A 25,248-nucleotide genomic window follows, 5' to 3' on the forward strand; every position below is an offset into this window, starting at 1 on the left:
TGTTACATGCTTTTCTCCTTCATCTCCTACGTGATATACTTTACAAATCGTAACTCACTTCAATCGCCTGCATATTGCATGTATCGCAACTCCTTCGTGTGTTTAATTTTATCGTTGATCCCAATTTAAAGTGTGCGATTCACCCAACAAACACAGATCCCTGGATAAAATATTCATAACCAGGCCCCGTTACGTCTAAAGACAACATATTTAATTTGAACACTGATTTTTACATAACAAATGTTATTAGTTTTTTTCAATACGCCATCTAGTTAACGTTAGCATTTAATGTCGATGAGTATCCATAGTTGTATCATGGCTTTGGAAACAATCACCTTTTACGGAATAACAGTAGTTGTTCGTCTGATACGTGTTTATTTATAAGAAAAATGACCTCTGTGTAGTATATCTGACAATAAATTGGCTGTTTAAATTAAGAAGAATAATTTTCTGTTTTTCGGAAACTAATTTTTAACCATCGCGACTAGAACTAGTAAGAGAGAGACATCGAGCCCCTATTTCAAAAATATAAAATATTATTGTAAGAAACATAATAAAGAAGAAGGTTTAAGGGAAGTAATCTGACAAATAATATCGCAAACGGTACATGACGATATTCCCCAATAAATGTCTATAATATATATATATATATCCATAAGTGAATGCTGGCCGTGATTTATTTATTTAGTTATTTATACAAAAAGCGTATAAACTCCCCAGTGTATAGAATCTCATCCCAGGCCTTTGGAATGTGAGATTCATTTTCTCACATCAACTCAGGATTGACATGTTTAGAGTAGATGCAAGCCGGCTCAACTTAGTAGATGTATTATTCCAAATCACAAAACGTACTTTCCATTATCCGCTAAATGTACTAGTCCAGACTCAAGTCAGACAAATGCACAACTGTGGTCGATGTACGCGCGCGGCTACGTAATGATGCCTATGCTGGCGACACACACACACCGTGTCGAGTTTCACTGCCGATTAATTCACATCCACTGAATGTGAGATATCCATTATGAAAAAAAATGACACTTCCTGAAATCGGTAAGAATATTAATAAGTGTTCTTGACTATAAGTCTTCTCTGCCATTGTCAGCATTTCTGAAGCCATATTTATATTAACGTTACAATGATGGTTGCTGTTCATTTTATGTTTCATATGGTTTGTGTATCACTCATCGCTCCATTTGCCAATATTTTATATTTGCAAATCAGAGAACGTTTTATATAAAAAAACATGTTATGTATGAGCATGTATACAGAGCTTGGAAACTTGGTATTTGAGAAGTCAATATTCACATCTCTGACATGAGCAAAACACGATAGCACATACTCAATGTGATGTTGACCGCATTGGACAATAACATATCTTAATATACATACATTAATGATTAATATTGACAGTTTTATACACACATTCTCAAAGCCTGGACTCATTTGAAAAAGATAATCTCCGCTGCCAGCCATGCCCCCAAAGAGCTTTCTGTATGATGATGAATACATTACGTAGTTTGTGTGTATTATCGCGTGCATGTACTTAATTAACTAATGAATGCAGTGTAAAGAGACGTATTATTTAAAGCAACCACCCCCATCCCACGTGTTTGTTCCTGTTCTTAATAGATTTCACTCGGATGTATAAGAACTTATGCTCTGATGATGTCAAACTAATTTGCATGACAAATTAATGAATTTTAAAGTTTGTCTTCCCGATACTAATCACATTGATTGGATAGTCAGAAGTCGGAAGAGTGCGTTTCTGTCAATTAATAAGCGATATATTCTTAAAAGAAATAAATACATAAATGCGTTTCGTATATACAGTAAATATTTCGGTATGTGACAGAATTGGAATGCTGAAATCTAAACAGCGCAAATGTGCAAGAGCTAATGAAGAAAATTATATGTTTACCCTATTTCCCCTTCAGCGCATTAAACGTTTTTTTTAATCACCTAGTGCCTGTGCCTACGTTTCTATTCAACATTGGGTATATCTGGTCAATGCCACTGGTCGGTTCTACGCAAGCGCATCTTTCACACTGGATCTTATATATGCAAGCTAGTAGGCGTGGGGAACACACTATTCCAGTGAAGGCTACTCATACCATCAAAGCTTGCTGCTGAACAACTCTCTTCGAATACTGAGTGAAGGTAAGCCTCCTAACTTCCTTTCGAATATCGCCCGATTAGTGTCTTCAGCAGTGTCAACATCTGTTGAAAATCGCATCCGTCTTTCACATCGGCATCCGTTACGTTATCCGTGTTTTCAATGTTCTATAAAAACACTCAAACGCAGCGGCACTGCGTTCAATAGCTTCATAAGTCGTACGAAAAAAATGCGCCCGTTTTCATGTGTACTTAATAATACGCTGCTTACGCCGAGTGTCCGTCATTCCACCAAGTAAGTATTTTAGCACAGCACTTGCATGTTTCTACGTGTACATGAAGCTAGCGGTAACCGGATAAGCACATTTGGACGTTGCTCAATACAGTTTCGAAAATGATGGGTTCCAAGTGGTTGCGCAAAAGTTTTTTTTGTGTGTGTGAACACGTTATATCGCCCATGTTTTAGCAAATAGCAAATTACTGAATCTGTCTTATCTGAACAAATAGGCCCATACACCCTACTTTTTTTCAAGAGGTTGTTCAAGACACATAGTTTCATACCTCGAGTTTAAAAAATGGCAAAGATATTTTTCGGATGGGTCGTGTTTTTTTTCTCCGTAGAACTCCATTAATACCGTAATATACATAGAGTGATATCAAGTTTATTTAAAAAAATAGGTCCGTAGCCAAGCTATTTTCGCATTTGAACTTACTTGAGCAATTTATTCGCAAAATTTTATAAAAATATCAAAAGACTTTTGTGAAAATGTATTAATACATTAAAAGGTGTGCCGTCTCTACATGAACAGAATTCTCGTTTACACTATGTCACGCCGTCTCTGTACATAAAGCACGCCTAATTTACAGCGAAAAAAAACACAGACGATTAAATGGTAGTTTGTCCTCTTTCGTGCGCACACGACATCGCACAAGTTTCCGTTGTGTGGGAACAGATATGATTCAGTGAGAGAAAGTCCGGTATCCATAGTGCCCGAGCTTGACGTGTGAATGTGTTTTATTCAAGCCTAGTTCACACATTGGTCACATTATTATTCTGCCCCGAGTTCACGTAATCCTTCTGAAAATCATGATATAATCACAACATATGGTTCATTTAACATAGTAAAACAAAATAGACAGTATCCAAGCACAAGGAATGTCATCCTCGTTAACATTGTTCTTTTTTGGTTATGGACTTTTTGCAATCATGTCCAGCGAAGATAAAACACGCGATATAGTCTATATACTTTGCCTATGTTGGTCACAATCCGATCACCATTCACAATGGTAATGTATATCTTTAAGTCTTTACCTAGAATCAGCCGCAATACTGATCGAATCTGCTGCGTTTTAACAATATTATTACAGACTGAGCGTATAGAACGAGTGAAATTGATATCGCAAGATATGGACGATGACGTCTTTCTATTGCCAGCTGTTTCACGTTGACAATAACTAGTACTTTTCGTATACACGACGAAACAATAATTATTTCAAGACGATAACCCCTTTGTACTGTCCATTTCAATAATAGCGTTTTAATATTGTGGAACGCGTTTTGAATAGTTCCGTACAGCTTTTAAAGGTTGTGGGTTATACTCAACTCTCAACGGAAGATTAAAGAAAAAGATACTTATCACTCACCGAGAGTTGTTCGTGTTGCTCATGTCTCGCCTCAAACTATTATACAACTTATCTGTGTTGGACTGCGAATCACCTCTTTATCAGCCACGCCATGGCGCCGAAGAGTACAAAAATGAGAATGGAGATAGGCATATTAATCTGAAACCAGAAACATCGACTCTCCACACTCTTGGTACTGAAAAGGTGTGGGTAATTGAATATGTAATGGTGATTTTAACTGGGTCAGATATTCGATGATATTAACACTGTGAGCGCATAATGTGATCTATACTATTGATGAATACATTGCTCCTTATCGCATTGGTTAAGTAACCTAAGTAATAACATAGCATTTGGCCGGCGAATATGAGGGTATACATTTTACTAACCAATATGGTAAACAAATTTACAATGTCAGCATTTCGAAACATGGAGTAAACAGATTTTAGAACATGTTGCAGAAAATATAGAAAAAAATGACATTAACTATAATCCCCAAATATGGTAATTCGCTAATTGTTTTTCACAAATTTCCGCTTTTGATACTAACGTGTAACTAAAATCGAGTAGAAATAGAATAGGTATGCGATGAGCTTTAGTTTTTGTGACAGCTGTCTTAATCATGATCATTGTGTTGAGTTCACCGCTACTCAGTGATGTTTCACTGAATGTTGCTGTGCATCCAAAGGCGTTCCCGATTACACAGTATACGTTAGAATGGGGTCAACATACACCACATACTCTCCAATCGATATTTTGTCGGATTCGATACAGCACTGGAGTGGACCTATTATTTATATGTTTTATCAGTAAATCCTTAACTGTGCATATTTAACTTCAGGATACAAATGAAATGCAATAGTACATTTTTTTTTTCTAGATCCATGATGGTGTTTTCACATATCATTTGGTTGTTGAATATCGTCAATTCCCATAGCGCTAACAGGACTGTTTACTTTCTTTCTTCTCGAGCGTACCGCTGTACATATTTTAATTTGTCGGTATTTCGGGATATTGTAATTGATGTACTGAACTTCGTACTGACAACCATTACGTAATAGCAGGACTCGGACCGGATGTTCGCGGATGCCTCAGTACCACGCAATAATGGCTGACGCATTGTACTTTATTCCTTTAACATATAAAACATCTTAGATCCATGTCACAGACTGTGAGAAATCCAATCTATATATTTAAAAGCATGACTTACAAGTTCACACCATTCAAGTCGAACCCACTGGCAATATTCGAAAAACATTACCTTTAAAAGTGTTAGTGCATCATTTCAAATGTATTTGTATTTGCTAAAATTCCATCCATCCACGTATCAACGTTTTGAAAATGTTCGTATCTTATCACATGGATGAAATTCTTATGTACACAGTGTGGTGTAACATGACAGACTGCAAATGCATATTACTTAGTTTGACGTCACATACCAGGTTTATAAACCACGTTTATATGATGTCCGATAATATAACAACGGATTACGGTAATGATGATAAGATTATGTGTTTATTTTTAGAACTATTTTCTTTTTTTAAATCTGTTGAAATGAAAAAACAAAATCGTATGGAATTGAGGAAAATATCACGAACGTGTACAATCGCCACATTGCATACGCAATGTATTCACGTAAAATAGAACACAACTAGCTACGTCTACAAAATTGACATACTAAATACGCTCAAGAATATAATTGTAATCAGTGTAATTTTTAAAAAAAAGTTCCACTTTTAGCAGTCCACTGTTTGACGGCTTGAACTGTGGATGCTAAATGAGTTCAATATTGTATTCTTAGGAACGACGTCAAAAGATCGATATCGGATAAAAAACTTATTTGCTTTAGTTTGGATGGGGATGGGGTTTGACCTCAAAAATTTTCTATCCTACAAAAACGATATTATTTCTTAATGAAGTCAAAACAAAACTTGAAGTATTTGTAGTTCGAAAATGGAGAAAAACACATCCAAGACCAAGGTTTGGTCCGAGGATAAATAGCTGCGTCAAATGAACGGCTATTCCATACTACTGTCCGATTATCAATTTGTATTTAATGGTGAATGTAGTCTGACGATATGATCAATATTTATCAATTAAGTTTCAGTGGGGGTGGTGGGGAGGGACTAAATTAGGTTTTTTATCCTACATTGAAATTTTGATGTTGTCCCTTATTCTGTATTATTTCAAGATTAGTTCTACTTTTAACAGTTCAGCGTCTTTGAACTGTGGGAATACGTTATGTAATTCATGAAATGCTCTTATTTAAGAGTGTTTTATTGAATATATATAGACAGTCCCATGATATTTTTCTTTATCTTGACGTCAGAAGACGCCAGATTCCCGTCATATTAGCATCAAAGTCGAGATGATACACAACCTGGTGGCAATTACCCGTGTCTACTGACGTCAAAGTAGGAACACATGTCATGGTACTGTATTATTATATATATATAATCAATACGAGCATACTATAAATTGCATAACATTGTTTTGAACAAAAAACTACATTCATGAACATTACGTTATATGCATATTGCAATGATGTGTAGATAAGGCGGACGACTTGCCATGCGTTACAGAGACAGGTGTGAATAATTTTGTATGTGTAGTAAAATGTTTCTGAGGCAATCGGATTAAGGCCTAAATGTAGAGCTAATTTCATCAATGCTCAATGTCAAGAAACTAGTACAATATTGTGCAAACACTTCTTCAATTTTATTATAGAAGCCAGATATTGCAACAACATACCAAAGCGATATTCATAATATCGACCGAGTCGGACATGTCGGAGGTGTGAGCCTGAAACTGCATACTTTAAAAACAGAATGGTCGTCATTCGGTCATTTTTAACCACACCTGGAGAATAAAATGAAATGAATTAGGATCAAATGTATTCGATGTAGGTGACAAAAGTTGTACAAAATCCGCCCATGCACGACTGGGATCCGGTTTGGGATTGGTGATCTTCATGTGTGGTTTTGTGGTAATTTTTTGGATCAGAACACAAATATGTTCGATATGATGTTTGATAGACGCGCGCGGAGGTCAGTCCGCAAGTCTCCGTTTTTGGACTACGTCTTTTTAAAACCATAACATTGCCATTAGCGGAAGAAAACACTTAATAGCATTAATTAATTCAAATATTCGAAATGCTCCCTAACCATATGTATATATGATTGTAATAGTCAGTTCTCTTATACAATACACAGTGATTTTGTTTTGTTCAGAAACATTTTACCAGTCTGAGTTTGAACCCTAAGACGCATTATTCACGGCACGCCGATATTTTAATCTCGCCGTTCGTAGAAGTGCACTCAACAAAAGATTAGTCGTGAGAATAGAAAGCATACATATGAAAAACTGTTATCCCAATGTCATGTTAGCAACGTCGATGAATAAGTCGTCGCGAGAACATGGATCGGAATACGATACAACTAATGTACGTTCGTGAGAATAAGAATGAACTTACTTTCAATTCCTCTGGATTTTTGTGACTTTATTTATTTTATTAATTTATCATTTTATTTGATCTCATTTGCTCTTAATCTTGTTGTATTTTGTTTTATTTTTTTGTTATGCGCCAGTTAGGGAGCGAAACAACACTTATCCAGTTTTGATATGAAGCTGTCAAATATAATCAAAGCACTCTGTCATTCGATTTAAGTCCAAAGTAGCAAACCCCTAACAAGACGCTGTTCATATTCTAAAATAAATCCCGTAACAGTGTATACGACTTATGCGATTAGGCAAGGCACGATGTACACAACCTAAATATGCTATTTAGTAGCGACACGGCAGCTGAGAATCGAAACAAACTATCTGATGTTCTAGTCTTACTTCATTTTACTGTTATTTGTATACCAGTATATTTCAATGAAACATACATGCAATAAATAACAATGGAATACACACATACTAAATATGTACTTTTGTTACTAAAAATACACACATTTGACTTCATTTAATAACTGCGTAGTCCACTTACCGGTAACTTCGTTAATATTTACGAGTAAGAAATTCGTTTGAACAAATAATACATTATTGGTACATTATACTAAATACTGTAATGTTGAATGGCAAATTGCAAACTTGGTTATCTGTCTTTGTAAGTTTAAATAAGAAAACGAAAATGAAAATCGACAATAATTATTACAAGTTAATTCGTTTTGACGTTTTATTGACAGTGATATCATGGCTGTTATGGTTACGAGGAAATTGAATCGTTCTGATTTACATTTCTGTTCGAATGATACACGTGTCCTGTGTGGTGACTACGTTCAACTTCAGCAGAATTGAACTTCAAAGCTTCGTCAAATGTAATGCATTTCATCTGCCACGAACAGCGGCGCATTTACATAATTGACGTGTTATCGAGAATGACACAAATTGAGAAATACCAGCCATCCGCATATCGCAACACAATCTAGTTGAATGTTCAGCTAATTTGTACAATTGTCTGTGTTTGTGTTAGATATTATTTGCATAATAATTTGCATATCGCAACACAATCTAGTTGAATGTTCTGAATCAGCTAATTTGTACAATTGTCCGTGTTAGATATTATTTGCATGATAGGTAACTCCAATACATATTATTGAATAAACACATTAATGAAATGAACACATCGTGGTACAAAGGATATATATCATCAGATGATATATACATTATTTCGTGTGATTTGAACAAGGGGTCAACATCACCCCAATTTCAATAGTTGCTCAATTAGTATTTAGTACATATAATAATGCCATACGACTGAAAGTACATTCCCTGTGGACTAGTATTGTTTATTTTCTCCTTTTTATGAGTAATATCCCTCCGGCTATCGTTGCCCGTATCTGCTCCTGACAATTCGAATAGATAATTATTTCTCGTAAAGTTGTTCTTTCCCGCCTAATGTGCCACCAGAGAGCAGCTCAATCAGCTACTCAATGATGCGTTTGCATCCATTCTTCATGTTTTAGGAAAATACAAATGTTACTGAACAAATAAGATAACTGAAGTGTCTGCCTGTATACAGTTGGTTGTATTTATTCAAGTTATAAATGTGCTTTTTTTCCGGTTTGAATATGATTACACAAATTCTAGACACAATACATGCACGGCATATCTAATTGGCTTGGGAATTTCGACGTCCAAATATGACGAAGTTTCCCGAATGAAAACATAATCAGAACAACAAGCACAATGATTAGTTTATCTACTCGAAAAATAAAGAAATGTCCATAGCGTAATAAAGAAACGTATGATTGTTTATCTCGCGTTTTGTGTCTATTGCGTGCACTATATCACGTTTCCGCTTTGGAAATTCCTGTGATGTAATCCATTCATTATAACATCTTCTTGTGATAATGGGATTATACTTGTTCGTGTAGCAGGTGGTAGTGCAAATTGATCAAACCATTACAGAAGATGACGAACGTTCAATGCATTTTTCGTAGACGACCAATCCAGCAGTTCAAAAAGGAACGGAAATGTCTGTGTAAAAATTGACGCAACTTAAACAAAAAATAGCCTCAACGTGAGTAATACGCATATTCCTGTTCTATTTCTAAAGATTCATTGTCCGAGCTCTTCGTCTGAACTAGTTTTACGTTGGCTACCGGAGCAATCAGTTAGTACACAAGCTTCTAATCATATTCATCAAATAATGCGTGTAATTACCCATAATGCGTATGTCATTTCAGACAGGCAGATGCCTCTTTGATTCGGAACGTGTCTTGAAACATATTTCCAGTGCATTTCCCAGTTGCATATACGAATTGATTGACTGCCTGGATGATTGATTGATTGTCTCTCCTTAGAATGACCAATATCAGAGGCGCAGTGCTTATAGTTCACTTCGATGTACCAATTAGGCATGTCGTATAGAGAAATCCACAAAACTATGCAAAGTTGCTTAGTGACACGGTTGAATTACATCGGAATTGCCATGTGAAGGATGCCAGCTTGGCATGCAATGCCGTGTTTTCCCTAAATTGTACTATTTAGTCTTTGGAAGTGTGTCTAACGCTTACGTATATTCCCCCCGATGTATTGTGGTTAGTTTCAGCAGACTGCCTGATTGCTTCCATGACTGGTATTCATTAAATAGATCTCGTTACACTGTTGCGTATGGTAGGGGGTTTACGTAATACAACTTCCGGTTGGGAAAACAATACGACGGAGTATTAGAAATTACTGTCAATGTACCACTTGACAACATTGTTTTGTTCTCAACCACGAACCAAAGATCAGGTATTATTCAACATTCAATAACATTTAAAAACTCATTTCAAGTTCTCTCGCCTTCTGATGTTATGGGCACCATGAATCTGAAAATCAAACTATACATGTTCTTCGTTCTCTGGGTTTTGTCGGAAAGTATAAAATAATCTGATTCTCTCAAAAAAGGTCGCACAAATTATGTAATGTGCATTTTTGATAAACTCTGTTTTTCAGTTAGGTATAAATTGTGTCATGTAAAACAAGTTAAAACAACTGATGTGTCTTAATGCTTGGCAGATGTGTATAATCGTCATAATAAAGGTAATATAACATAATCATTGCTTACTATCCGTGCCGTCGCTATTTCACTAATTATGATATCGTTTTTTTTTATAAGATTTATAATCTTAAGGGCATATCCTGTGTTATTAATTGGTAGTTTCAGATATTTAATTGATTTACTAATACGTCTGTTACAAAGTGTCAATAACATGGTAGCTATAGAATCAAAGGCAATAACGTTTATGTGTCTTTATATTGTGTTGATATGTTTTATTGTGTATTACGTCCCATTGTGAATGTGCATGAGGAAAGCCGATGGAAGTCACAGAAATGTGTATATTTCACTGAAATCTTTTATAAATTTAACTTCAAGCGACAGTTCTATTCATTGGTCGGTTTTGCTCTGACGTATTTTTTTCGTTTTAACTATATACCTTTGACAATACATGTAATAATATTTACAAATTGTTTATACTCTGATTTTTGACAAATTCAACAACTAATCTGTCACGCCCACTCGCAGATCCCTTCCCGCAATACGAGTAATTGAATGGAATTATGCTGTGTTTGGCTCCTAATCCATAGTTGAGTTTGAGACGTCAAAAATAACTCAGGATAAAGCCTTGTACAAGAATGACTATGTTAAAAAAAATGTAGCCCCAAGTGTTTCAAGTATTTCATCACGAGAGATTTCGGCAGCACATCTTTAATGCATTATCTACATGGCGACGCATCGGTTCTGTGGGAGCATCACTTCAAGCGTGTCTTCATATATACCCATATGCTTACAGGGTCGTGAAGCCGTACACATTTGTTTCTCAACATTCTGATGTAATTAGAATATGTCATGGGTTGGAGCTTATTGAGTTTCAATGAATTTCATTCTGACAGTGACTTAAATTGTTTCAAATGATCAAAGTATTAAGTAGGAATGCCGCGAGTAAAATTGAATGAGGTTCACTCTTCTGCTTTCAAATTGAAGGTTGATAGTCCGGTAGATAAAATAAAAATCATAAGGCTGACTATTCTATTATGAAATAGTTTCTTTCTTCAGCTATGAATTAGATTTGTATAGCGCGTGAATTACGAAACTCTAAAGCGTAATATACTTTCCACAAACCGATATTTGGATTTCGTTAAGCAGGGCAACCCCGCGTATATGCGCGCAGTTGATCACTTTATCACCTGCCACGCTTCCTGGAATATTTGCATAGAATATTTGATAATTAGTGTCAAGAGCAATCGTAACCAATCAGTCTCTTGTTCGCTTTTACACTACGTCATTGAATGTGAAATGCTTCTAGTGCACATGTCTGATACAATTAGTCACGATTGTAATGATTAGATTAACTCTTTGCATAATGGCTTGACTTGTATTACACGTTCTATAATCGGGTCATCGCCCTGGTACTTCAAAGGAGCGCAGTTATTTGTATCAATTTGCTACCGGATCATTGGCAAAGAGTCAAACGTGCAATTTGATCAATTGTTGGTATCTATATATATATATATATATATATACATATGTATGCATCGGTAACAAACAACTGTGATTACTGGTTATGTATGCACAGATTTTTTGGCAAGTCACTTTGGCATAGATGTGTAGTCTTCAAGTTAAGTCTGACTGTGAATGAGATAACACAGTGCGTGTGTCATTTAAGTACACTGCCGGGCAGTATATGGTATACATACATTCGTAGCTGAAAACCTGGGGGCATACTGGCGTCAGATTTAATTACAAATAGGTTTTACAGTTCATTTTATCTATGTTTTGCCGACTGAAAATCGAGTTTATTCTGAAACAATTGATTGATGCAATAAGTTATTTAAAACAGTTAATTACTAAAAACCCTTGTGACGTGTGCCTCCAAATGTAAAAGTGTGATGTATAGTTTTCGATAAATCAAAATTAGGTTTGGTACAATGAACGTTGAAAAGACAGTAAAAGAGTTACTACATGCGATAACAGCAAAGTTCAGCGAACGTGATATTTTAACTCACGCATACTTTCATCTCAGTTTTACATCTTCACGCAATCACTCACAATGTCATTAGAAAAGATATCCACGTTCATCACGATCATGTGCTTGACCGTCCAATTATCTAAATAAAAGAATTCATTAATGGTTAGTTATTCAGTGTTTTATCGATGTTTCGACCGAAAGCTGACTGACTTATTTTGTGAAACGGGGAAAGGCGACTGACGCTTGTTACATTGAGCTGTGTCTGATGTCTCAAGCATAGGAGGTAAAGTAACTTCATTAGAATAATCTTTTGTCAGTTTGAGTATTCAACTTATTTATTATCTATAGCGTCAAGCGAATTCAAAGTCTCGTCATACAAATCTCTATAATAAATGTAGTATACTGATGCCTTAAATAAAATAACGCTCTAGTTAACAATACTACGTATGTCATTCACTAATCTGTTGGTAGTTTAAAATAAGCAAGGTATAAACTAGTATATGATTTGTTCTTAATTTGAAACAACTTCCATATCACCGATCAACTATAATATAATATCATCGAAATGATCGTATTTTAGAGTGTCGGCATGGGCTGTATCGCTTCGAATGTCAGGTGACTGAAACGCGTGGCAATATTTAATTTGAGTAATGTTAGAACAAAAGAGCTACACGACTTGTTTTAGACCCTCATATTGTGTCCATACTCTATCGTCATAGCGCCCGCTGGTGTGGAAGAGAAGAGAGGAGAGAATGGAAAAAAACAAGTCTCTTGGCTTTCTCAATCTCTGCGAGATCTCGGCGGCCGATAGGTATATTCATTGCTAATACAGATACAATGAATGTAAGACACAAACTGTTTGACGAGGTTTATCAACTGCATCACATTCACACTATAAGAAGAGACCATTATCTATGTCTATGAGCTTACTTAACATGATTAACTTAACATTGGTCAGTCAAATAAGCTGCATCTAGGTTATAAACTATAATAAGCCTTATTTCTCTAAGAGCTGGAACTCATATCACATTCGAAGTTTGATTACCCCTCTACAACGGTTGATTTTTCCCCTCTTACCACAATGTATGTCAGAGTATACAGTACTTGTTTTCTGAGGAATAATACACCAATACTTCTGAGAATAATATATATGTTATTTGTTATGGGGAAATAAACTATAAAAACGTATTCGAAATACGTTTTTGATGTTAATTATATCATTCATACAGAAGCATACGTCATATTAATGCAAGCAAACTGTCATAGTTTGAAACTGATTGGGATGATAAAATGTGATATTCGAACTATGACAATTATTTTGAATAATATTTTTATCGCATATTTAAGATTGCCAAGATTATGACACTTTTTCACATGCATAGGGTACGTATGTCCACGTTGTTACGTAATACAGGACACAGTTTTACGTCACATCCTGTCGAACAATTTTGTTTTCATAGTACGCACTGCCTCAAGTTGTTCCAGAGTTTCCACGTTTATATGCGGTCTGATAACTAAGGATTGTGGTAAAAATGGTAAAAATTGATTGAAAATGTGGCGAATTGTATCACAAATCACGGACGAGCATAATCGTCGCACAGCGTGCGCTGTTCAACTGACACACAGTTATGTAACAATCCGAACTGCAGGCGAGGATTGATGCTACTCTCTCGTGGTAACCACGATATGGTGAGATTATATATAAGTATTTTATCATCAAATATGTATATATCTATATTATTTATCGCGCGCACTGTTCTCATATAATATCATCTTTGCTCTATTATTGAGGCAATGATTTGCAACATCGTAGTACAAAAATACAATTATTCAATTTACAAAAACCTTGCTAGGAATGATCATAAGCTCCCCTGAGTAGAATGTTCCATTCGACGATTACGTATCTGCATTCGCAACGATAGGTAGAACCGATGCGTGACTAGAAAAAAAAATCAAATTTAGATGGCTAATCGTAACCCAAAGCAGTACAAGACACCCAAGATACATTATCAAACAACGTCTGGCCGTTTATTGTGAAATCACTCAGAACAGTTTTCCGCTCACGTTAACTGCCGGACGTAATTAGCGTTTTAAATAGATGTTCTCACATTTCGACGATGCGAGTTTAAGTGTATCGAAATGTAACGTGTTTGACTCGTTCAAAAGACTGGGGTCGGCTGTCTTTGAAGCACGTGCGCAACATGAGAGAATGCCGCTTACTGAACAGATTTTTAATATTGATAAATGAATACCGTATTCTCCGGGAATCAGTTATTGCATTTTTATCTTTCAATTGTAATTGAACAATAGCGAGCAAAGCAAGAGCGGCGAATCGCGACCTCTAGACTAGACAACATGTTTATAATAGAAGAGTATGGAAGATATATATATACCCTAAGAGTTAGAAAATGGTGCACTTCCGCTCAATGGGTGGGGCCACTTTATTTGTTGTTTCACAGATTATCCGGAGCGTGACAAATCAAATCATTGGATATGATAAGGCAATCGTTTTCCGGCAATGTATCGTACTGAAAATAGTTTTTAGTTTTGAGTGATGTTTCGAGTCGTTTTGAGAAGTGGTGATACACGAATCATGCGTGGCGCCATCTTGAATCCCGTTCAACTCGCGCGTGCACTAATAACACGACGCTCGAAGTTCACGCACTTCTCCGATCTATGGTTACATCAGTTTTATTTTTACTAAATTATTAAACTGCTTGGCTGCGCTCGCTCGCCGGGCATCGTCAGCTATATACTAGTATTATGGTTAATACTCAGCAGACTGTGTTTTGAATTGATTGTCTTCGTTTCATTACAGCATATATATATATATATATATATAGGTTGCTGATTTTAAATAAAGATCATTTCTTTCGGCGGATTAACACATATTCATATGGTCTACGTTATCTTCTTTGAGGAGATTCAAATAATGACCACATGTATAATATAACTATCTCGACAGTGAAACCTTATTTGACAGAATGCCATGATCTAATCCAGGCGTTTGTTGAATATAGAAGTTATATTCACGAGAAATGCTATGTACTCTGCGTCCGTATATCCATCATATGCATGAGCGAGAATGCGAAAACACAGCATGGATACACCGAGACACGGTGAACTTAACTTCATAAACGCAGGGTAAGGCCATGTCATTCTGTTATTGTTAAGTATGTTCCTGACGAATATTGCCAGGAAAGTCGTAACCACTTCATCCGCAAAATGTCCGTATGAGCACGCGCAAGGGCAGTTGTGTACGCGACGTAAATGCCGACCGGAAAATGCAGCAAACAGAACAAAATTCAAACGTTTTACCAAAATAAAAACAATTTAATATATCCTTTGACCTCAATTGTGACACATAACAGAATATATGAGACAATACAGTGACACCACAACTCTGACCGAGGTTCGGAATCCATAGAGTGTCAGACGAACATTTTCATTGACTTTCGATCTTGGTTTTGATGCTTTACAAGGCTGCGCGGCAGCTTGTTTTGTAATGTGTTGATTTATATAGAAATGGACAAATTCAGAAGAAAATAAACCATATCTTATAGGTAATCTTAGAGGCACTTGACTATGTATTCTATGCAGCAAATGACTATGTATTCTGCACATATGCAATAAGATTACATAGTTGTCATATCAACTCATACTGCTAAACCTTTTTTTTCATTCTACATGCTACCAGATGGTTATCTGCGTTTCTATGTTCTCATCTGGTCCGTTAACTGAGGAGCAGGGAAAGCATAAGTAATGTCGTCCAGCGCGTGTGTTTATTTTTTTCAAATTTATTATCAAATCGTTCAAAATAATTTGTCGCAATACAAAAAAAAAATCCTGCAAATTACAGAAAATGACACAAAAGAGCTTAATCGCCACACACCATACGCGAGCAATGAAACTGTCGTTATTCGCGTTATTTATGCAAGCGTTCCGCATTCCGCACTCCGCATTCAATATTCGAACTGTGAAAAAAATTACACAACGCATTAGTTCCCTTAGTTTGACGTTAGTATCGATTCTCGACTTCGGCTCGAATTTGGTTTAAATCTGCTGACGTAAGCGTGAAAGAAAATATCGCGAGATTATATATTCTACTCCCAAAGCCCATTTCTTTGTAGTTTAAAAAACAAACCATTGATGAAACATATTAGTTTCGATATTTAAATCCAATATATTGAATGTTCATCATCAGATATATTATGTTGAACCACATATTAACGGGCATGCCTGGAAAACACGGAAACCTGACTTCTAGTTGACTCTCACCTATACATGAAAGCTTTGTTAGAAGTATGTCGTCAAATAGCAAACCATAGGATTTTTTTTAATTCAGTTGCACAGGCGATATCCACAATTATTGTAAATGATTTATGCATATCATAAACATACATATCCGTGTATGTTGTGTTACCAACACAACATGAATCATTATCGCTTTCGAGTCATTACAACATTTCCCTTTTAAACGAGCGTAGCGAGAACAATCAGTCCTCATAAATTAGCGCTTGGTAAGATATTACCTTGAATCGTTTATTGTGTTGTTGAATAGCGGTACTTGGCAACACGAGCTGTTGAGCGCATCACCTTGTTAACCACTGTCGCGTTTTTGTGTGTGCTGAATCCCATTTGATTGGCATTTACAATGAAAGACTGGTATTCCTGTCAACGGCAAAATCTATATTCTAAAATCCCTACGTTGTAAACTTGTCTAGTATGCACATGCCATACAAAACAAATAGGATGTTTTGCGTTAATATAAGTAATACGACTTTCTGTTCAAGACGATTTTTCTCAAACTATCCCAGTGTGTTTAGATCAGTTGTTTTCTACAGCACACTGTCTCGCAAGTCATTCCACGTGTATTATGTTACCCATTCGTACTCCGTGTATGACTCCCTCGAATGACTGAGGATTTATCTGCTACATGATTTGTCTGCTGGCGCATATCATGCGCGGTGTCTACAGAGAGTGGTATCAATGTCTATTGGGAATATCTTGATCTTCTTTTTATGTAGTTTATGCATGTGTAGCGACCCCTTGAGAAATAATTGAGTGTTACTGTGCCCTGGCTAGCTTATATCATTGCTGAGCGCAGGAGATGATAAGTTGTAGTTTCATGTATACACTTGTGTACAATCCCGGTGCAGATCACTCCTACGTGTTTTTGTTGAGTCGTATAATGACTACCACAGGCATGCGTATGTCAAAAGTTATAGCCGCGAAACGGATATATGGGATAAACAGGGTATTACATTCGAGATTCTACAATATCAAATTAATTAAATTTGTTCATCGCATATACATAATGAAGACAACTCCATTAAATTACTATGATATTCTTGGGTCAGTCTGTTATGGTCATGTTGTGGGTCTGCACACTTTCAAGGTGTTACTTTAATTGAAAGAAACTAGAAAACGGCATCACTCGGAGGGCAGTTCTCAAAATAACATTTGTAAATACGATACTCGAGTTAAACAGGAGATTCTTAAATTTGTAGAGGAATTGTCATCAAAAGCATTATGCTGCAGTAGCAGTACTTTTTCGAACTTCTGTGGTGTTAGGAGGTCATTTTTCGCATTTTACCCACCGAACTTTCTGAGGCGCGGATCCTCTCATGAGATCATAATTTTGTGAAAATAATTTCTAAAATTATAAAATTCAATTATTATGAGAAAAGATTTAGTGACCCGTCGGTGATCAATATCAGTTGACTAAATATGCATTAAGTGCCAATCATTTTGATACAATAATTCTAATTTGTGAAAATGCATTATGCACTATGGCGATTAGCTTCAAATTCTGTCCACACGATTACATAATGTAGATGAACACTCAACCCATTATAGCTACGATATTCCATACGTGACCTGACAGCACTATTGATTTGAAGTACTGAAAATAGACAAGGCGACAGTAAACCACCGGAAGCCGTGTCCGTGTACTAAAACACGCGGTAGCATAATAAATTGAACGATTAGAAAGACTGTTTATGTTTTCATAGTGGTTTCAATTTGACACAAATACCGACCAAAAATCTCTAGCACTACCACAAATTGAAATATCCATTTGAAGTAAGTATGTATTCTCCTGACACTTTTAAAAATAGTTTCAGTAAAATCTTATATACCCATAAGACTTATAAGAGTATGAAAATAAAGAATGGAATTTTGGAATATCAAATCCTGTGCAGTAGTTTTATTTTTATCTTTCTATTACACTCCATCCACGCGACCAAAAAGCTTAAACCTCTGCTCTCATTCATTATGCAAGTTGCAAAATATTATCACTACATCAGGGTATTTTCTATTTATTTTGTTTGATCCGTTATTTCTATAGCTCATCGAAGAATCTTTCAATAGAATAGGGACAAGGTTAACATGTCTGCCGTCTGTATACGCTCAGCTCACATCGTAGACATGTGTCTTAGTATTCATACGGAGTTTTATTAAATTCAAATGGAGTCAACGTATTCGCTCGTTGTAACAGATAAGTGAGTTCTAATTCGCCACAGACAAGCGATTAACTCTCACTCTCTCTCTCGCTCTGGTAATTTTTGTAGTATATTCAATTCATAACTCATGATCCAGGAAAATTCTTTTGTTTTTTTCATTATAAACTATAAATCCGAAAGGTAGTGATAAAACGAATGAGTTGTAATTCCCATGTACCCTTATTATATTTGAAATGCTCCCCGTCTCACGCCATATGTTTGAAATCAGGTAAAAGTTGTTTGGATAGGTGAATGTTTTTATTTTGATCGTGTGTTTGTAATAAATGCATTACTGCAAGAATTTCAGCAATCTATAATATTTTTTTCTCAACGCTTACATGTACGCGCAATGAAAGTGGATACTTCAACGATTACAATAAGTGTTTTATGCACTACAAGGAAATCAGCAAACGTCCTTGGGTAAATATAATACACACCTCGTCAACAGCTCCTCGGTCGTAAAACAAACGTCCTACTACATTATCAATTATAATAGTCGTAGTCTATTCCCATAGTAGTATTCTAGTATTCGTTAACCCAAACATTAGAGTAAACTGACAAATGAATTTACGTTTGCCCATGTAAGTTAAAATTATGACAATGTATAAATATACTGTGGTAGGTAATATTTCAATCGATCGGTCAGTCAATTAGCCAATCAATCAATTGATCAGCCGAGCATTCAGTCACTTCTAACAACAAGGGGGTTTAGTTCATGTTATATTAGACTATACCCCGATCTTGCTAGTTGTCTAATGTAGATCAACTCTAATAAATAAGATATTGATTCGCCAAATATAACATTGTCTGATATATATTGACATAAATCAGTTAGTCAAGTTGTTACTGTATTTAGCATTGACGCGACACTCAAAGCTTCGCGTTCATCACTAAATCCCCAAGCAATCTGGATCTGTGGTATTTACATGTAAAATGGGATCTATATTGTAAGTAATTGTATGTTGTTCGTACTGTCTAGGGAATTCTACACACACATCAGGTTTACATTAAAAAGGCAGTCTTTATCGCAGTAGGGCAAATTTGGCATATAACACGCACGCCTTGGGCGGTAGCATTCAATTTCATGTTACTGACTGTCATCACCAGAGCGTACGGTAAAACCGAAAAATGTATTTCTTGTATTACATCAATGTGAGCGCCTACCTTCGATAGTGTTTTGCAGCACGTAGAGTACAGTTAAATGAAAAACAAATATTTTTTTGCATTTGTTTTTGCCATGACTACTTAAGAGTGTTCGCCATTTGTTCAGCAACTTGTGCAATAAATATACATGCATATTTGTCGCAATGTTTTAACCGATCGCGAGTTATTCTACAAGGAGCGTGAAATAGACCAATTTCACTCAAGAGGGCGTTTTCATAATTAATGACAAATAATAAAATACGACCTGGGCCGTAAAGCTTGCTCCACAGATACCCTCATACACAAGTATACTCGCACGTCGTTAATATGTATGCAAATGTCAAGATGTACCCACTGCATGTAAAAGCATTTGAATAACAATTTACTTTTTGACCTACGGCATTCCCGAAAGCATACGTATAACGCACCATCTTTGATATCGTCTTTTTTGTAGGTTATGGTAATCACTCTGCATGGTTTCGGCATTTTTGATGGACTTAGCGTTAGGAATGCAGCCATAAAATTTATTTTCAGATCTTGATGGTACACGGATCAGCAATGTTTGCATTTAATAGGAGTTTTTCGTGTTTGTTTTATTTTGAGAAGAACACTAATCGACATTGTGCTGACAGTTGATGTGTAAAAAATGAGCTTAGTACAACATTAACAACATATAACTACCGTGTTAAGCGTGTCTGTGCATAGGCATTTCTTTTCAGGCTTGCATTTGCCTTTAGGCACGTCTGAGCGTCGTGAGAGAATACATGTGTCTCTTCTTATAACATAGAAGGAATGTACCATGTAAATTGTCCTTCAGTGAACTGAAGTTTACGTTGCCGGGGAAACACTAATTATTGCCAGAAAGTGTTTAATCAGGCATGAGAGTCCAATGCTTTGTTTAACACAAAAAAAAACAGTGTTATAGACGCCGTGCTGGTAGATAGTACTTCTTTAATGCGTATTCATACATTGCAGTAAGTGTTAAGCGTCATTCACTTTAACCTAGACTACACGCATATTATCTCTGAATATATTCAGATTACATTATGCATAGGCAATGCAATGTACACAGCGGAAATCATGAGTGTCATTTTAACTTCTCATTTGTTCACCAGTAGATGGGTTTACGAGACGTGATTATTACATGTAGGTCAAGTGAAGAGAAGTCGGATGTGATATGTACATAGTATACTGCTCACTTCGCCGATTCATATATTCAGGTGTTCGGAAAATATTGAATGCGTAGATGTGTTATTATTTCCCCCGTAACGCAAATTGAGAACTTGCGTTTCTGTATATTATATAAAGAGGATATCACACGGGGTTGAAGAAATTAAATTGTATTGCTTTGCATTTAATAAAACCGTTATTATAGGCTTATACATTTGATATTCTGGTTATCCCATACATTTGTTTCGCTAATTTTAATCACATTATCACACGTAATAAGTACATCGTTCCATTTGCATAATCATTGTTCATGAACAGCTAATAATATCTAGTATAGTTATACCCCTGAAAAAAAACAATCCAAGTCATTCACTGCACATAGGGCTTCTTCTACAAACAACACCCCTTAAATAACTCGCTAAACCAACCAACATCGTTCAGTACGCATGCAGTAGCGGGGATGTTCACAGATATTTACACTCAAAATAGTATTCATAATAGAAATTTTTTAAAATGGAAAATAAAGCCGAGCATTATGTGTACTTTCTAGCTATAACTAACTGCAAAGTCCAAAATTACAAGTGACTAAGCCACGTAAAAATCGCCTTCCATCCACATTTGCAACATACACTTCTTCAATTTATACTACACATAATGAACGTTACATTGTTTTATTCACAACTGTGAAATGTTATTGTTTGAGTGTATTTAAAGATCCAATGTTTGGTTCCTGCAGCTATTAAAATGTATTTCGGTCTGTTTTGGAAGTATCTCGCTATTTTATTGGATTACTTTGCCTAACAGTGTAGATGTATAATATTTAGTATTCTTAGGCAGAATACCAGTTGGTGAAGATTTTCTTTTGGGGGCGGGGTAGACTGATCAAGCTGACTGACTTGTCTGTTTGTTTGCTTTTTCATATCATAGTGAACAACATCTGTCGCGCTACGAAATATATATTCTTTTGTATGGCGATCACTAATTTTTGCGTAATACCATCTGATGCTTTTATACAATTTATATAAAATGCTGACTGCACGTGAACAAGCTTGCGGAGCGTTGAAACGTTGGTGTGTCTTACGTAGAGAAATATTTGAATTACTAACAACACCTCAAGATATATATGTGTACTGTCATGTCATTATCCCTTTTTGAGGTTACCAAATATGATGTCAGATAATTAAATCCGCTTGCAATCCGATTATTTCGATTTATATTACGGAAATATAGAAAATTAGGACACCGTCTGTAGCACTGAACGTCTATGCTATTTGGAATAAAAAAGAACATTTGTTTTGTGTCAAAAAACACGTATCTTTACATTCTTTCCTAAAATACATATATGCTTGTACTACTGGGTAGTTGCCGGACTTTGAAATTCATTTCATTCTGGTTATCTGCTTTTGATGATTTGAATCACGACTTGTAAGTATATTTTGTGTTTGTGGCATATCTTTATAGCAATGGTAATGAATTTGACGTTCATATACCAGATATTCAATCAAGCGTCGGAGCACTATTTGGGCTTCACACGAGCAAATTACTTTTTTTTTCAAAATTGTGTTTGTCATCACAAGATGTTACCTAATATTTAATCACGCGTCAGGGCACTATTCTGGCTTCATAGGAGTCTATTACTTTACCAACATTTCTGTTTGTTATCAAGAACAAGTGACTGTCTCACAAATGTATCTACTCGGAATGCGAGACAACGATGTTATAATATAAATATTGATAGATGACAATTCAGAAAATGTAATAAAATGTCCACCTCTAATGAAATCAATTGCTAACGTAACAACATTTACTGAAATGTAATTGTTACAATTTTTTCACTGCTGAAATAAATTGAAATTGTGTGAAGATAAATATTTCTTGATATCCTTGATGTCATTTTCATGATAACCTCGATGTTTCTTGTCACATTTAATACAGAATTCCCGCGTATGATGTGAGCTCACGTGAATGAGTTTAAACAGTTCACAAAAAGTAACTTTCTTGTCGCTAATGTTGTTACCTGCATATTGAACCGGGTAAATTATCTCCGTTTTTATTATTTCGTTGCATATTTCTGGGTCTATGTTTTTTTTCACTTAGCTGAGATAAGATTTAAGTAAATTGACATTATGTGAAAATAGTGTAGGGAGAATGACGCTCTCTCAGTCTACGCAGTTATAATAATAACATTTAAAAAAAGCATAATATTGTCACACAATTCTGAGTCAAAACTATTGAAATACAATTAAATATATTAGTGTGATGTTCCTGAATGTTTAAGATCATTTTAAAATGTTTGAAGTGGCTAAGGACATTGATAATTATAAGAAACATACAAACATAATAGTAGATAATAGTACCATAATTTGATATTACGTAATAGTATATATTCTGTAATTGTCTCGTTGATGTGTTTTATTTGGATAGCGTCCTCACTACTGGTATATATTTTACAAACAGGCTCCCTCAGTCATGGTTCTCCCTGAATGCAATAATATCAATATTAATAATAATAAAAAAACATCACGCCTAGTTTAGTGTGTTAGATATTAAGACTGTATTCAATTGTACAAATATGTGCCAAATGTTACCCAGTGTAAGTAGGCATAAACTACGGTACAATGATATACTATATCGTGTCGTTGTTCCGGTTCTGTGTGTCGAAACAGTGTGTGTCCAAAATGTGCGCTCATATGCATAACAACGCGTGTAATAGCAAGACGATAACATGTTCAATTTTTGAGGTGCAGGCTGTGCTACACACACTGATCCCTTCTTTATCACTCTAATTAAGTAAACTGATGAATAGTAATCACTTAATTTGCATATTACTTTGCAAGCATACGTCATCATCTGGCATGTTCGATTCGTTGTATCATAAAATGTAGAAACCTAATTATTTTTAATATGCCATATGTATATGTCTTGGATTTCAAATTATTCAATTCTTTATCGAAAGTTACATAGTCAGGATTTTAGTGAATTATAAACGACTACCACAATAAACAAAGGTTTCACCCATATTGGTGTCGTTATCTTCAACATACGTTTATGGTATATTATATCTCACTAAACTGAAAGCCAACATAGGCGTGTGAAAAGTTTATATCATGTAATTAAGACCATATCTTATATCAAAAACAGCCCACCGAAACGACCGAATTAAAATTTGATAAAAAATAATCTACGACGCAATGATACATATATACACCCAAGGTGGTTTCGATTGAATGTTTGATTTATTGCGTACTTTTTATTTTTATTTTTTGTCAGTGTCAGTTTAAACTATATATTCAACATCACACTGAGATACATTTACACATACACTGAAGTTAAAAAACACACACCATACCTCTATTGTTAGAATATCAGATTTTATTGTTTTATTTCACATATCGATAGTGCGATTATTTGTGTATTGCTATTAAATTACATGGAATTGTCACTAAAAACACAAAGCCATTGTCTGGAATATCACATCATATGCATGAAACCCGCAATTGTGTTTTACGATGAAAGAATAATCTGTCGGCTGGCAAACTTCTTATTCTACTTGTATGTATTTGCGCATGCGTGATAAAATAACAACAAAATCTCGCGTAAATGTGTGCCCACATTTTAACTGTCTGCTTAAGCAGGCAGTCACGAACAGAAATGCCTGGATACGATGTGTGCCAGGCTTACTGATTTTTGCAATGGCTACCAGGACGAGTATGATATACACTGTATTACATTTGATACTTAATGTCGAATATTTATATTTGTCATATGATAAACTGCGATATTCGTGGTGTCCTACTGTTTTACCAGTGGCAGTATTTTTCCGTTACTCTTTTCAATTCACATGACGCTACAGCTTTTGATCACGTGTTATTGTTTGACCCTGAGTCAACACATTGCAATGGTATACACAGCGCAACTCCGAAAGCAGATACTAGTATAACAATTTTTTCTGCAAACGTTACAGTATTAGTCTATTTTTAATACCAACTTACATACATTACTATCAATTACTGGCATTGAAACTGTTCCGAACCACGTTATTTTACTCGTTATCGGCAATGAAAAAACTAGAAGTGGAGTCGGTGAGACGTCTTGTTTATTTCAGAAGCATCTGCAGCACTAGCGGAAAACAGTATTTTTATACACGGAACTTGCGAACCCTTTGAACCTACAGTAAAACACGTCCCTATATTCGACGACTCATCGTGTTTCAATGACACTCTAACAACTGTTTACGA

At 35.5% G+C, this 25,248-nt stretch overlaps 1 protein-coding gene across 1 annotated transcript in view; it reads left to right on the forward strand.

The window, feature by feature from the left end:
- The first annotated feature begins 2,083 nt into the window (after nucleotides 1-2,083).
- Nucleotides 2,084-25,248, forward strand: part of LOC146747513 (growth hormone secretagogue receptor type 1-like) — a 32,418-nt gene continuing 9,253 nt past the window's right edge. Inside the window, exon 1 of the mRNA XM_085496501.1 lies at nucleotides 2,084-2,157. The gene's annotated coding sequence lies outside the window, so the exon portion shown is untranslated. The remainder of the gene's footprint in view (nucleotides 2,158-25,248) is intronic.

This window comes from Saccoglossus kowalevskii, chromosome 3 (genome assembly GCF_978046115.1).
Source record: "Saccoglossus kowalevskii chromosome 3, keSacKowa6.1, whole genome shotgun sequence".
Lineage (NCBI taxonomy): Eukaryota > Metazoa > Hemichordata > Enteropneusta > Harrimaniidae > Saccoglossus > Saccoglossus kowalevskii.